At 46.3% G+C, this 13702-nt stretch overlaps 1 non-coding gene across 1 annotated transcript; it reads right to left on the bottom strand.

The window, feature by feature from the left end:
- Nucleotides 1–621: 621 nt before the first annotated feature.
- Nucleotides 622–726, bottom strand: LOC116477388 (U6 spliceosomal RNA). Its single transcript, XR_004250442.1, has one exon. It is a non-coding gene; the product is annotated as a U6 spliceosomal RNA (small nuclear RNA).
- Between the last annotated feature and the right edge of the window lie 12976 nt (nt 727–13702).

Below are 13702 nucleotides of genomic sequence, written 5' to 3'. Positions count from 1 at the left end.
CACTACAGCCTTGACCTCTTGGGCTCAAGCAACCCTCACACCTCAGCCTCCTGAGTAACTGGGACTACAGGCATGCACGCCCATGCCCAGCTAATTTGTGTAATCTTTGTAGAGATGGGATCTCACTTTATTGTCCAGGCAGGTCTTGAACTCCTGGGCTCAGGTGGTCCTCCAGCCTCAGCCTCCTAAAGTGCTCATATTACAGATGTGAGCCACCATGCCCAGCCCGAAAATTTCAGTAATATAAGAAACTCGGCTGAGTGCGGTGGCTCATGCCTGTAATACCAACACTTTGGGAGGCCGAGCAGTGTGGATCATTTAGGGTCAGGAGTTTGAGACCAGCCTGACCAACATGGTGAAACCCCGTCTCTACTAAAAATTGAAAAAAAAAAAAAAAAAGTAGCCAGGCAGTAGTGGTGCATGTCTGTAATCCCAGCTACTTGGGAGGTTGAGGAAGGAAAATTGCTTGAGCCTGGGAGGCAGAGGTTGCAATGAGCCACGATTGCACCACTGCACTCCAGTCTGGGTGACAGAGTGAGACCTGTCTCAAAAAATAAACTCAAGCTATGAGGGGTGTGCGTGTGTGTGTGTGTGTGTGTGTGTGTGTTTACTGGTTTTCTTAATTTTTTTTTTTGCAAAGTTAAATAAAAGTGTCATCCTTGTGCAGAGGCCATGCTAATCTCTGCATCATTCCAGTTTTAGTATATGTGCTGCCAAAGTGAGCATTCTGTGTATGTGTGTATATATATTATATATATATATGTATATGTATAATCAGCACAAAATAATTAGCACGATGTCTAATTTAATGTTCTTTGGCCTTTAGTTTACTAAGAGAGTACTTTCATCAATTATTGATTATAAATTAATACAGTAAATCCTATTGTAATTATAATTGTAATTGTAATTATAACTGAGATCCAAATAAATCAGTCATATGAAATGGAAGGTTACAATTTCTTGCAGGGTTAACAATAAAATGACCATTGTGGGTCAGTCTAGCTAGCTGTGAGGAATTTGGGAGCTAACTGCCCTATCTAAATTCATGCCAGGTCAGGCACAGCAGCTCAGGCTTGTAATCTCAGCACTTTGGAAGGCTGAGGTGGGTGGATCGCTTGAGCCCAGGGGTCTGAGACCAGCCTGGGCAGCATAACAATACCCTGTCTCTACCAAAAAAATTTTAAATAAATAAAAAATAAATTCATGCCAGACTCACTTGTGATTTGATGCCACCTGGTGGTGGTCAGCCCCAAGTTATTATTGGGGACAATTTTTTTTTTTTTTTTTTTGGAGATGGAATTTCACTCTTGTTACCCAACCTGGAGTGCAATGGCGTGATCCCAGCTCGCTGCAACCTCCACCTCCCAGGTTCAAGTGATTCTCCTGCCTCAGCCTCCCAAGTAGCTGGGATTACAGGCATGCACCACCATGCCCGGCTAATTTTGTATTTATTTTTTTTAGTAGAGACGGGGTTTCTCCATGTTGGTCAGGCTCGTCTTGAACTCCCGACCTCAGGTGATCCACCCGCCTCGGCCTCCCAAAGTGCTGGGATTACAGGCATGAGCCAACGTGCCCAGCTAAAAATCCGGTTTTCTTTTTTGTTGTTGTTTTTGAATCAGAGTCTTGTTCTGTCACCAGGTTGGTGTGCAGTGGTGTGATCTCAGCTCACTGCAACCTCCGCCTACCCAGTTCAAGCGATTCTTCTGTCTCAGTCTCCAGAGTAGCTAGGACTACAGGCACGCACCACCATGCCCAGGTAATTTTGTATTTTTGGTAGAGACAGGGTTTCACCATATTGGCCAGCCTGGTCTTTAACTCCTGACCTTGTGATCCGCTCTCCTCGGCCTCCCAAATTGCTGAGATTACGGGTGTGAGCCACCTTGCCGGGCCTATTGGGGACAATTCTCAGTGCGGAAGCTGCAGGATAACATTAGCGATTCGGGAAATGTCCCAGTTAGTTGGCCAGATTCAGCTGGGAGAATAATTAGGACGAGATTTACCCCTCACATCTTCTCTCTCTGAAACAAGTTCACATGCCATTTCCCCACCTTTACGGCCTTGGCCTCCTCTCTAAGACCTCCCTCTACCTGCCCTGTTTAGGGCTAGGCAGGGAATGGGAGCCAGTTGTCAGTTCTGCATCATATCTAAAATTATATTTTTGGCCGGGCACGGTGGCTCACGCCTGTAATCCCAGCACTTTGGGAGGCCAAGGGGGGCGGATCACCTGAGGTTAGGAGTTCAAGACCAGCCTGGCCAACATGGTGAAACCCTGTCTCTACTAAAAATACAAGAATTAGCCAGGCATGGTGGTGGGCACCTGTAGTCCCAGCTACTGGGGAGTCTGAGGCAGGAGAATCACTTGAACCCAGGAGGCGGAGTTGCAGGGAGCCGAGATTGCACCACTGCACTCTAGTCTGGTGACAGAGCAAGACTCCATCTCAAAAGAAAAAAAACAAATTTTATTTTTGGCCACGTACAGTAGCTCATGCCAGCACTTTGAAATCCCAGCACTTTGAAAGGCCAAGGCAGGGGTATCACCTGAACCTAGGAGTTCAAGACCAGCCTGGGCAACATAGTGAGACTCTGTCTCTACAAAAAATCAAAAAATTAGCCAGGCATGGTGGTGTGTGCCTATAGTCCCAGCTACTCAGGAGGCTGAGGTGGGAGTATCACTTGAGCCCAGGAGGTTGAACTGCAGTGAGCCATGATCACACCACCATACTCCAGCCTGGGTAACAGAGCAAGACACTATCTCAAAAATAAATAAATGAAATAGGCTGGGCATGGTGGCTCATGCCTGTAATCCCAGCTCTTTGGGAGGCTGAGGTGGACAGATCACGAGGTCAGGAGATGGAGACCACGGTGAAACCCCGTCTCTACTAAAAATACAAAAAGTTAGTCGGACACAGTGGTAGGCGCCTGTAGTCCCAGCTACTCGGGAGGCTGAGGCAGGAGAATGGCATGAAACCAGGAGGCGGAGCTTGCAGTGAGCCTGGGGGACAGAGGGAGACTCCGTCTCAAAAAAAAAAAAAAGAAATCCTATTTTTGTTTTTTTTGTTTTTTTTTTTTTGAGACAGAATCTCGCTCTTTTGCCCAGGCCGGAGTGCAGTGGCGCTATCTCGGCTCACTGCAAGCTCTGCCTCCCACGTTCACGCCATTTTCCTGCCTCAGCCTCCTGAGTAGCTGGGACTACAGGCGCCCACCACCACGCCCGTCTAATTATTTGTATTTTTAGTAGAGACGGGGTTTCACCGTGTTAGCCAGGATAGTCTCGATCTCCTGACCTCGTGATCCACCCGCCTCGGCCTCCCAAAGTGCAGGGATCACAGGCGTGAGCCACCGCGCCCGGCGAAATCCTATTTTTGATGAGGGCATTATCATGGGGTTTTACTGTGCTTATCAAGGATCTCTTGAATGCTTACAATATAGTAGCACTGTATTTTTTATTTTAGAGCTTTTGTGTATTCCAAGTGTTTTGGCTGGATATAAAAAGCCATTATTGGGCCGAGCACAGTGGCCAACACTTTGAGAGGCCGAGTTGGGTGGATCACTTCAGGGCAGGGGTTCGAGACCAGCCTGGCCAACAGGATGAAACCCCGTCTCTACTAAAAATACAAAAATTATCTGGGCATGGTGGCACGCTCCTGTAGTCCCAGCTACTCAGGAGGCTGAGGCAGGAGAGACACTTAAGCCCAGGAGACAGAGGTTGCAGTGAGCCAAGATTGTGCCACTGCACCCCAGTCTGGGTGACAGAGCAAGACTCTGTCTCAAAAAAAAAAAAAAAAAAGTCATTGTTAGGCTAAGACTAACTGAAATTCAAGCAGGAAAAAAAAAAAAAAGGTAACATGTAAAGGTGAGAAGTCCATCCAGAGGCTATTAACCCTATTGCATCAATGCCATGAAATTTTATTTTATTTATTTATTTATTTTTTTGAGATGGAGTCTCTCTCTGTCGCCCAGGCTGGAGTGCAGTGGCATGATCTCGGCTCACTGCAAGCTCCGCCTCCCGGGTTCACGCCATTCTCCTGCCTCAGCCTCCCGAGTAGCTGAGACTAATAGGCGCCCGCCACCACGCCCGGCTAATTTTTTATATATTTTTAGTAGAGATGGGGTTTCATCATGTTAGCCAGGATGGTCTCAATCTCCTGACCTCGTGATCTGCCCACCTCAGCCTCCCAAAGTGCTGGGATTACAGGCATGAGTCACCGTGCCCGGCAATGCCATGAAATTTTAAATTAACAGTTGCCTCTTGTGGATGTTCTCTTGTTACCTAGCAGGATCAGAATTCTTCGTTTGCTTTATTCCTTGTTAAATTCCTTGCTGTGTTAAGGCAGTTTCTCCTTCTTTGCATACACAAACATGTGACCCTGCTCTAGTATCATTAGGCATTGCCCCTGAACAGCTTAAAACTGGGCTTCTTGGAAGCCATACGGGGGGTATAAGACTGTAGAGGGCAATAGTCAGTTACTGGTTACGTTTCTATGTTTCTGTCCCTATCCCTCTTCCTGGCATCTTTCCAATTCCGAGTTACCACTGTGTTACTGAGTCTGAGATAAGCAGTCTGAGAGACCAGCACTTGCAGAGAGCAGCAGAGCTCCAGTTCTTGGATCAGGGTCTTCTTGGTTTGTGGCTGCCAGTGGTCACATTTGTCTTCGATGAGATAGTCAAGCACCAGGCTGATTGCCAAGTTTCAGAAGATGTGTGGCTCAGACTGGAAGAAGGCCTCAATCTGTTCACCACCTGTCTCTCTGGCCTTACCTGTTACTTCTCCCTCTAACTTCAGTGCTCTCTGTTTTTCACTCAGAAGGGCTATTTATAGGTTTCCGAATATGGCCTGCAGTTTCCTGCCTCAGCTGCTGCCCGCAATTTTCCCTGCCCAGAGTGCCCTTCGCCCAGCCTTCATGGGTCAGAATCCTGCTCAGCCCCTCCTCCACGGAATCTTCCTGATCTCTTCCAGCTCCTTGCTCCCCCGCACTCTGGGCCTCTCCTTTCTGCTTTACATCACAGTTTCCAGGGTTCATGATTGATTCCTCGGTTAGATGATAGTTCTATGAGGACAGGGACCTTGCTTATCCATTTCTTAGTCCCCAAAGGACTCAAGGCTTTCAATCAGAGGTGCTCAGTACATGTTTGTTTGTTTGTTTGAGACCGAGTTTCACTCTGTCACCAGGCTGGAGTTCAGGGATGCGATCTCGGCTCACTGCAACCTCTGTCTCCCAGGTTCAAGCAATTCTCCTGCCTCAGCCTCCCGAGTAGCTGGGACTACACGAGCACGCCACCATGCCCAGCTAATTTTTGTTTCACCATGTTGGCCAGCATGGTCTCGATCTCTTGACCTCGTGATCTGCCCGCCTTGGCCTCCCAAAGTGCTGGGATTACAGGCATGAGCCACCGCACGCAGCCCTGTGGTTTTCTCATTTTATTTTATTTTATTTTATTTTGTAGCTACAATGACTAAACATTTTTAATTTTGGAAGCTTTTTTCACATTAAAGCTACCCGAGCCATCTTCCAAAGAGGTGTCAGCTTCTCCTGCCAGCTGCAGGAATTCTCTGCCCTATATTTAGGTACTAAGTGGTCTTGCTCACCTCTCTCTACTGCTGATATGAGCCGAATTCCATCACCGCAAAAATTATCTGAGAACATAGGCATTGGGAAAGCACATTCACTTATTCCAGCCTAGAGTAGAGAACTCTTTGATACCTGAAGTAATTTTCTTACTTATCTAATGTCAAGGCCTAATAAAATGCAGCTTCCATAAGTATAACATTTATTTACTGAAAGCTAGGATCATAATATGCCGGAAGAATTTGCAAGCTATAGATGCTGCGCTTTTTATGTGTCTTGTTTTAATATTAAATGTTATTAAATCATTGGCTATCAACTTGGACGTAATATATTTTGTTATATATGCCATTTGAAAACTTTGTTATCTCCACAAAGAGAATTCAGGAAATACCAAATGTTTGAGTCTTAGAGGATTAAAACATGTGTGCCATGTCTGTCCCAATACTCGCTATGAGTTTCACCACACATATGCCACTGGTTTCTGCTGATTCTATTACTTTCTTCTAAAAAATGATTTTCATTTTACTGGGGGAAAGGAACCCAAATCTTCTGTCATTTCTAATGTAAAATATTCACAGGGAAGAAGTAGGTAAATGTGGGTTATTGGTTATTGAATTCCTCTGTCCCCCTTCCTTCAAACTCACACACTCGGGTTGTACAGGGCAATTATTCCTGTTTGCTCCATGCTGATTATATAGGTCAGGGGGGTAATAAGGTCGTTTATTTGAAGGATTTTCATCTGGTGGATTTCTAATATTCTTGCCCCACTCTTGACCACCTAAATCAGTATCACACTGAGACCAGCATCTCTCTCCCACCACCAAAGAAAATGATGAAACAAAGGTAATTTGAGCCTAAACTTTCTGCTCCCAAATTTATCATCTTCCCAGAGCATAGGGGTTGTGTTGCTTTAGTCCTTCAAATCAGTAATGACTCAGTAATAACTAGTATCATATGTTCATTATTAACTCAGCAGATAAACCTTCAAGGTGCTAAACTCCTTTTGGTGTATTAAATTTATAACACTTTTTCAAAAACCTTATTATTCAATTCAGAAATTGCCCCTGGCAGAATCAATAAACAAGGTACTATGCTAGTAAAAGTGAACATTCTAATATATTATTAAGACAGTGGCGACCTGGCGTGGTGGCTCATGCCTGTAATCCCAGCACTTTGGGAGCCTTAGGCAGAAGGATTGCTTGAGCCCAGGCATTTGAGGCCACAGTGAGCTATAATCACTCCAGTATGGATGACAGAGACCCTGACCCTTAAGAAATATAAAATATAAAAAGGGAAGATGCTGTGTTACATACATATATTTGACTGTAAAAGTTAAATATTTGATTATTTGGCTGAATTGGGATTTCCTTACTACAATATTTTCGTAAATAATCTCAGATCAAATATGTTCAGTAAGTATGTGGGCAGGATAATTTTTTTTTTTTTTTTTTGAGACAGAGTTTTGCTCTTGTTGCTCAGGCTGGAATGCAATGGCGTGATCTTGGCTCACTGCAACCTCCGCCTCCTGGTTTCAAGCAATTCTCCTGCTTCAGCCTCCCAAGTAGCTGGGATTACAGGTGTGTGCCACCACGCCCAGCTAATTTTGTATTTTTTTACTAGAGACGGGGTTTCACCATGTTGGTCAGGCTGGTCTTGAACTCCTGACCTCAAATGATCCACCTGCCTCGGCCTCCCAAAGTGCTGGGATTACAGGCGTGAGCCACCGCGCCCGGCCTGAGGTATTAATCTATACTTTTGTTCTAGTATTTTCCCCTTTCCCTTTCCTGCCTCTGACCAGATACTTCCAATCTGTTTATTTTCTTAGTGAAGGGATGAGATGGGGCAGAAAGCTCAAGCTTATTTTTCTCCCCCAAGCTTTTGTTTCTAAAAGCTTAAGCCCCAGCAGAGAAAGGATTTGAGCCACAGGCAAAAGCAGAAGGCTTCTGGGTGAGGTGGTGGGCTGAGCAGGTGGTGGGCTTTCCAGAGACCTAGCTAGCAGGCAGGACTGTTCCTGGAGATGTGGCTGACGGCCGCAGTCAGGTCCCAAGTTACAAACGAGTTACTTTAGGCTGGATCTGACCTGCAGATGGGCTTTGGCCATGTGAATTTCAGCCATGCAGGATTTAAAAACTAGGCAATTTCACATAAAAATTCAGATTTTGTGGCCGGGCGCGGTGGCTCATGCCTGTAATCCCAGCACTTTGGGAGGCTGAGGCGGGTGGATCACGAGGTCAGGAGATCGAGACCATCCGGGCTAACACAGTGAAACCCCGTCTCTACTAAAAATACAAAAAATTAGCCGGGCGTGGTCGCGGGCACCTGTAGTCCCAGCTACTCGGAGAGGCTGAGGCAGGAGAATGGCGTGAACCCGGGAGGCGGAGCTTGCCGTGAGCCGAGATCGCGCCACTGCCCTCCAGACTGGGAGAGAGAGCGAGACTCCGTCTAAAAAAAAAAAAAAAAAAAAAAATTCAGATTTTGTCTTCTCTTGAAGAATTGGCATATTTGACCATACTGGGTTCAGTTCGTCATGGCATCAAATGGCTGCCTGCATTGGAGAAGAAATGGGTGGTTTAGCTTGTCACAGTGTCCACCAGTCCCTGCTGTGTCCCTACACTGAGGCCAAAGATTAGTTGCCATTCATGACACTGGCACTGCTGTTTTCTAGGCAATAGAGGAATGTCCCTCTTTACCCAAGATTTTTCCCATAAATGGGGAAACAAAAGAGAGACTAAAGATGGCTCGTGTTGAAAGAAACACGGAGCTAGCGTATTTCTTTGTAAAGGTGAAGAGCGTTCTTACATATTTAGTAGGCAAACTGCCTGGTTCACTTATGAACTCTCCTTGCCTGCTCCCTGCAGGCATTTGCATCATATATCCCTGCTCTAGGCAGCCTTGCAAAGAGATGACCTTGTCCCTGGTTGGGCATGGCAGAGCCGCTGCCTGCAGGGCATGGTGAAGCCAGTGATGGATGGCTCTGCAAGAACCCCAGTGGACAGATGCCTGGAGGTCAGAGGCCCCTGGAAGTCCCTGGGGTTGGGGAGGACTCCAAAAGGATAGGACTTCAAATAGCAAGTTAATTATAAAAATAGCTATTTCGTACACACAGATCTATGAACCGAGACTTGCACACACTGCCTCTGCTGTCCACTGACCTGGTTGTTTAGCCCAAGGATCTAGGGCCACCAACATGCACATGTGATGGAGGCTACTAGAACCTGTCCTGGAGAAGGACAGGACTCATGGCGCCTTTCCTTAAGGGGCGGGGCAGGGGGTCGGAGAATGTGGCTTAAGGACCATCACATTTTAGACATGTTTCAGAATTATAGAGCAATATTTGTGTCACTTTTTGGGTGGGGTGTGAATGTAAAGTGGTCCTCTACGAGTGTCTTCCAGAAAGCATTGAGGCTGCTCATGTGAACCTTTGTGCTTTTGCTGCTAAACTAGAAGCATAGTTTTGGGTTGGTTTTTTGTTTTGTTTTGTATGAATAGAAAAAAATAATCAAAACCCTTTTAATGTGTCTGGGCTAATTATTTCAACATTTCACTTGCCTCATGTATGACCAATAAAAATAACAGCTACCCTTTATTGAACTAACCTTATGCCAGCCACTGCACCAGTACTAACCAGAAGTGCCTCGTATATAACTACCCTGTAGGATGGGGTTGCCCCATGGTGTGAATAAGGAAATGGAAACTAAAAGCTTATGTAGTTTCCTAAGGTCACCTACTTAGTACATGCTGGAGCCTGGATTCAAATCCGTGTCTGTGTGACTTCATATCTCCTGCACTGCACGGCTAACAAGTGCAACAGCATTTGCCACCACCTGCTATCTGCAGGACAACAGAGCTGGAGAGAGGGGAAAATTAATGCAAATGGCCAAGTCCATAAGGAGCAGCAAAGTTAAATTAGTCACATTCTTGTTTTCTTTTGAGACAGGGTCTCGCTCTGTCACCCAGCCTGGAGTGCAGTGGCACAGTCACAGCTTACTGCAGCATCAACCTCTCAGGCTCAATTGATTCGCCTACCTCAGCCTCCTGAGTAGCTGGGACTACAGGCTCAGGCCACCACGCCCAGCTAATTCCTGTATTTTTTGTAGAGATGATGTTTCGCCATGTTGCCCAGGTTGTAGTCACATTCTGGTAGTCACTTTCTTTAAGGGAAGAAAAAAAGGAAGGCAGAGGCCGGGTGCAGTGTCTCATGCGTGTAATCCCAGCACTTTGGGAGGCCAAGGTGGGCAGATCACGAGGTCAGGAGTTCGAAACCAGTCTGGCCAACATGGTGAAACCCCTGTCTCTACTAAAAATGCAAAAATTAGCCAGGCACGGTGGCGCGTGCCTATAATCCCAGCTACTCAGGAGGTTGAGGCAGGAGAATCGCTTGAACCCGGGAGACCGGGTTGCAGTGAGCCGAGATCGTGCCACCGCACTCCAGCCTGGGTGACAGAGCGAGACTCCGTCTCAAAAAAAAACAAAAACAAAAACAAAAAAACAAAAGGGAAGGCAGAATCCTGCAGTGCCTGGCACATATTAAGCTTGCAATAATTATGTGTTAAATGAAGGAATGAATTACAAACCATGTAATCTCTCTGGACATTTATTGTTGTCATCTGTGTAAAAATGGCGTGGACCTGTTCCACCTGTCTCAGGCCTGTCATCAAGGGCAAACAGGAAACCAAAATTTGAAAACACTATTTTTATGGACTAAATGATTGTGTCCTTCATATGTTCCCCCTATTCTCCAGTGTGATGGTATTTGGAGTTACAGCTTTGGGTGGTAATTAGGATTTGATGAGATAATAAGGATAGGGCTCTTATGATGGGATTAATGCCCTTCATAAGAATAGATAACAGCCGGGCGCAGTGGCTCACGCCTATAATCCCAGCACTTTGGGAAGCCGAGGTGGGTGGATCACCTGAGGTCAGGAGTTCAAGACCAGCCTCAACATGGAGAAACCCCATCTCTACTAAAAATACAAAATTAGCCAGGCGTGGTGGTGGCATGTGCCTGTAATCCCAGCTACTCGGGAGGCTGAGGCAGGAGAATTGCTTGAACCTGGGAGGCGGAGGTTGTGGTGAGCCAAGATCGCACCATTGCACTCCAGCCTGGGTGACAAGAGCAAAACTCCATCTCAAAACAAAAAAAAGGAAAAGAAAAAGAAACAAAGAAGAGATAGTAGAGTAGCCTGCTCCTGCCCTCAGGGATGCTAGAGTGGGGAAGATCAGAGCAAGAAGGCCGCCATTTGCAAACCAGGAAAACAGCCCTCACTAGAAACAGACCATGCTGGCACCCTGATCTTGGAGTTTAGACTCCAGAACTGTGAGAAAATAAATTTCTCTTGCTCAGCCCACCCAGCCTATGGTATTTTATTATGGTAGCCCAAGAAGACCAAGGCAACTATGGAAAGAGGATGGCTGAAGACAACTTTATGGCTACGTGATATTATTATTATTACTGCAGAGTTAGTGTAGTATGGGCCTGCCATGAATTGGCTGCCTGCCTTTGGATCATTCCCTTAAAACGGTATGTGTGATGCAGGGACAATTCCAGAAGGCACCATTCATTATAGACTAGGGATGGTTCTGCTCTCAACCTTTAACCCTTCAGTTTTTTATCTATACAAAAAGGAAAGGGAATGGAACATTGGTGTCTAACAACTCAGGTATTCTTTCAGCAAGTATTTGTTGAGAGTCGACTATGTCCCAGGCACAGTGCTAGGCACTTGGAGGTATAGTGATCAGACACGGTCCTGCCCTCCAGGAGTTTACATTCTAGCTAGGGAAATAGACGAAGAAAAAGGCAATTACAGCTGCTTGTGAGCAGGGTCTCTAGTAGTCTGCTTGGGCTGTTATAAAATACACTGGGTGGCTTAGACAATATAATTTTTTCTTTCTGAGTCAGCTTCCTAGGGAGTATAAATTGTTCTCACAGTTCTGGAGGCTGGAAGTCCAAGGTGCTGACAGGTTTGGTCTCTCCTGAGGCCTCTCTCCTTGGCTTACAGGTGGCCGCCTTCTCGCTGTGTCCTCACGCAGCCTTTCTTCTGCGCACATGCACTCCTTGTCTCTAGTCTCATTTCCTTTTTTTTGAGATGTAGTAGTCTCACTCTGTCACCCAGGGTGGAGTGCAGTGGCATGATCTCCGCTCACTGCAACCTCCGCCTCCTGGGTTCAAGCGATTCTTGTATCTCAGCCTCCTGAGTAGCTGGGATTACAGGCATGTGCCACCATGCCCAGCGAATTTTTTGTATTTTTAGTAGAGATGGGGGTTTCACCATGTTGGCCAGGCTGGTCTTGAACTCCTGACCTCAGGTGATCCACCTGCCTCGGCCCCCCAAAGTGCTGGGATTATAGGTGTGAGCCACCTCGCCCAGCCTTTTTTTTTTTTTTGAGACGAAGTCTCTCTATGTCGCCCAATATGGAGTGCAGTGGTGCAATCTTGGCTCACTACAACCTCTGCCTCCCGGGTTCAAGTGATTCTCCTGCCTCAGGCTCCCAAGTAGTTGGGATTATGGGCACCCGCCACCATGCCCAGCTAATTTTTGTATTTTTAGTAGAGACGGGGTTTTGCCATGTTGTCCAGGCTGTTCTCAAATTCCTGACCTCAAGTGATTCGCCCGCTGCCTCGGCTGCCCAAAGTGTTGGGATTACAGGAGGGAGCCACTGCGCTGGTCTCTTCTCCTTCTTGTAAGGATGCCAGCCCTATCAGATTAAGGCCCCACCCTTGACCTCAAATAACCTCAGTTACCTGCTAAGGGCCTTATCTTCAAATATTCTCATTCCAAAGTGTACTGGGGGTTAGGACTTCAACATATGGATTTGGAGGGGAACCAACTCAGTTCATAAGAGTCTCCATGGACAGAGCAAGCTGGCCTCCATCCCAGGCTTGGGACACATGTGGCCTCTTGAGGAAGGGACTTAAGCTGCCTAAGGACTAAAGGGTGAGGTTGGGGGCAGGGCCTGATAATTTAAATGAATACACTTCTGTGAAGCACAGACCTTGTAGATTTCACTCCTTGATGGTTTCTGTTTTTTGTTTGTTTGTTTGTTTGTTTTGCCTGTTTGACGTTTGGTAGTAATAATTTAGAAAGTGGAACCCAAAAACATAATTCTAAAGCCCAATAGCCTTGAGCAAGCCATCCTTTCTTTTTGCCCCAGTTTCCTTAGCAGTAGAACCAGGCAGTTGACACCTATTATTTCTCAGGCCTTCATGTGTAATGATTAGAGGGAAATCCTTACATATATTCACAGTGACCTCTTAAAATACCATGTTGACACTTCAGCAACTTGAAAAAAGGAGGCTTTGGATTCTGTAACCAAATGCCATATTTACTTTGGGGTCATTTTTACCAGGATTTCTTCTCTTCCTTTTTTTTAAGCCATAAAAATATGTAGAGAAAGGGGGGGATTGGTGACGTGTTTAAGTCTAGGCTCTTACGCCAGCTGAGCATGACTTAGCTACTCTAGAGTGACTTCTGCTCTTTAGGCCATGGTAATGACTGTTTTTAGTCTGTGTGAGCGGAAAGGGCTACAAAGGCACAGATACTCATTATGGGGGAAAACAACCAAACATCACACACATGTATAACGTGAAAAAGTCCCTCTCTTCTCTCTATCTGATATACCTCGGGGTCACCTCTATTACCTCTGTATTTCCCAGAACATTTTTTTTTCTTTTTGACACAGGGTCTCACTATGTTGCTCACGCTGGTCTAGAACTCCTGAGCTCAAGTGATCCCCCTGCCTTGGCCTCCCAAAGTACTGGGATTACAGGCTTGAGCCACCACACCCGGCCTCCCAGACCTTTTCTATTCACAACCCAGATACATATGTGATTTTCTTCTTGACAAAAATGAGATTACATTATATATAAATCTGTCAGCCGGGCACGGTGGCTCAGACCTGTAATCCCAGCACTTTGGGAGGCCGAGGCGGGCAGGTCATGAGGTCAAGAGATCGAGACCACCCAGGCCAACATGGTAAAAGCCCGTCTCTACTAAAAATACAAAAATTAGCTGGGCTTGGTAGTGTGCGCCTGTAGTCCCAGCTACTTGGGAGGTTGAGGCAGGAGAATCGCTTGAACCCAGGAGGCGGAGGTTGCAGTGAGCCAAGATCGCGCCACTGCACTCCAGCCTGGCGAC

This window comes from Hylobates moloch, unplaced genomic scaffold (assembly GCF_009828535.3).
Source record: "Hylobates moloch isolate HMO894 unplaced genomic scaffold, HMol_V3 SCAFFOLD_2, whole genome shotgun sequence".
In the NCBI taxonomy this organism is placed as follows: Eukaryota; Metazoa; Chordata; class Mammalia; order Primates; family Hylobatidae; genus Hylobates; species Hylobates moloch.
This window is presented reverse-complemented; position numbering and strand designations above follow the sequence as displayed.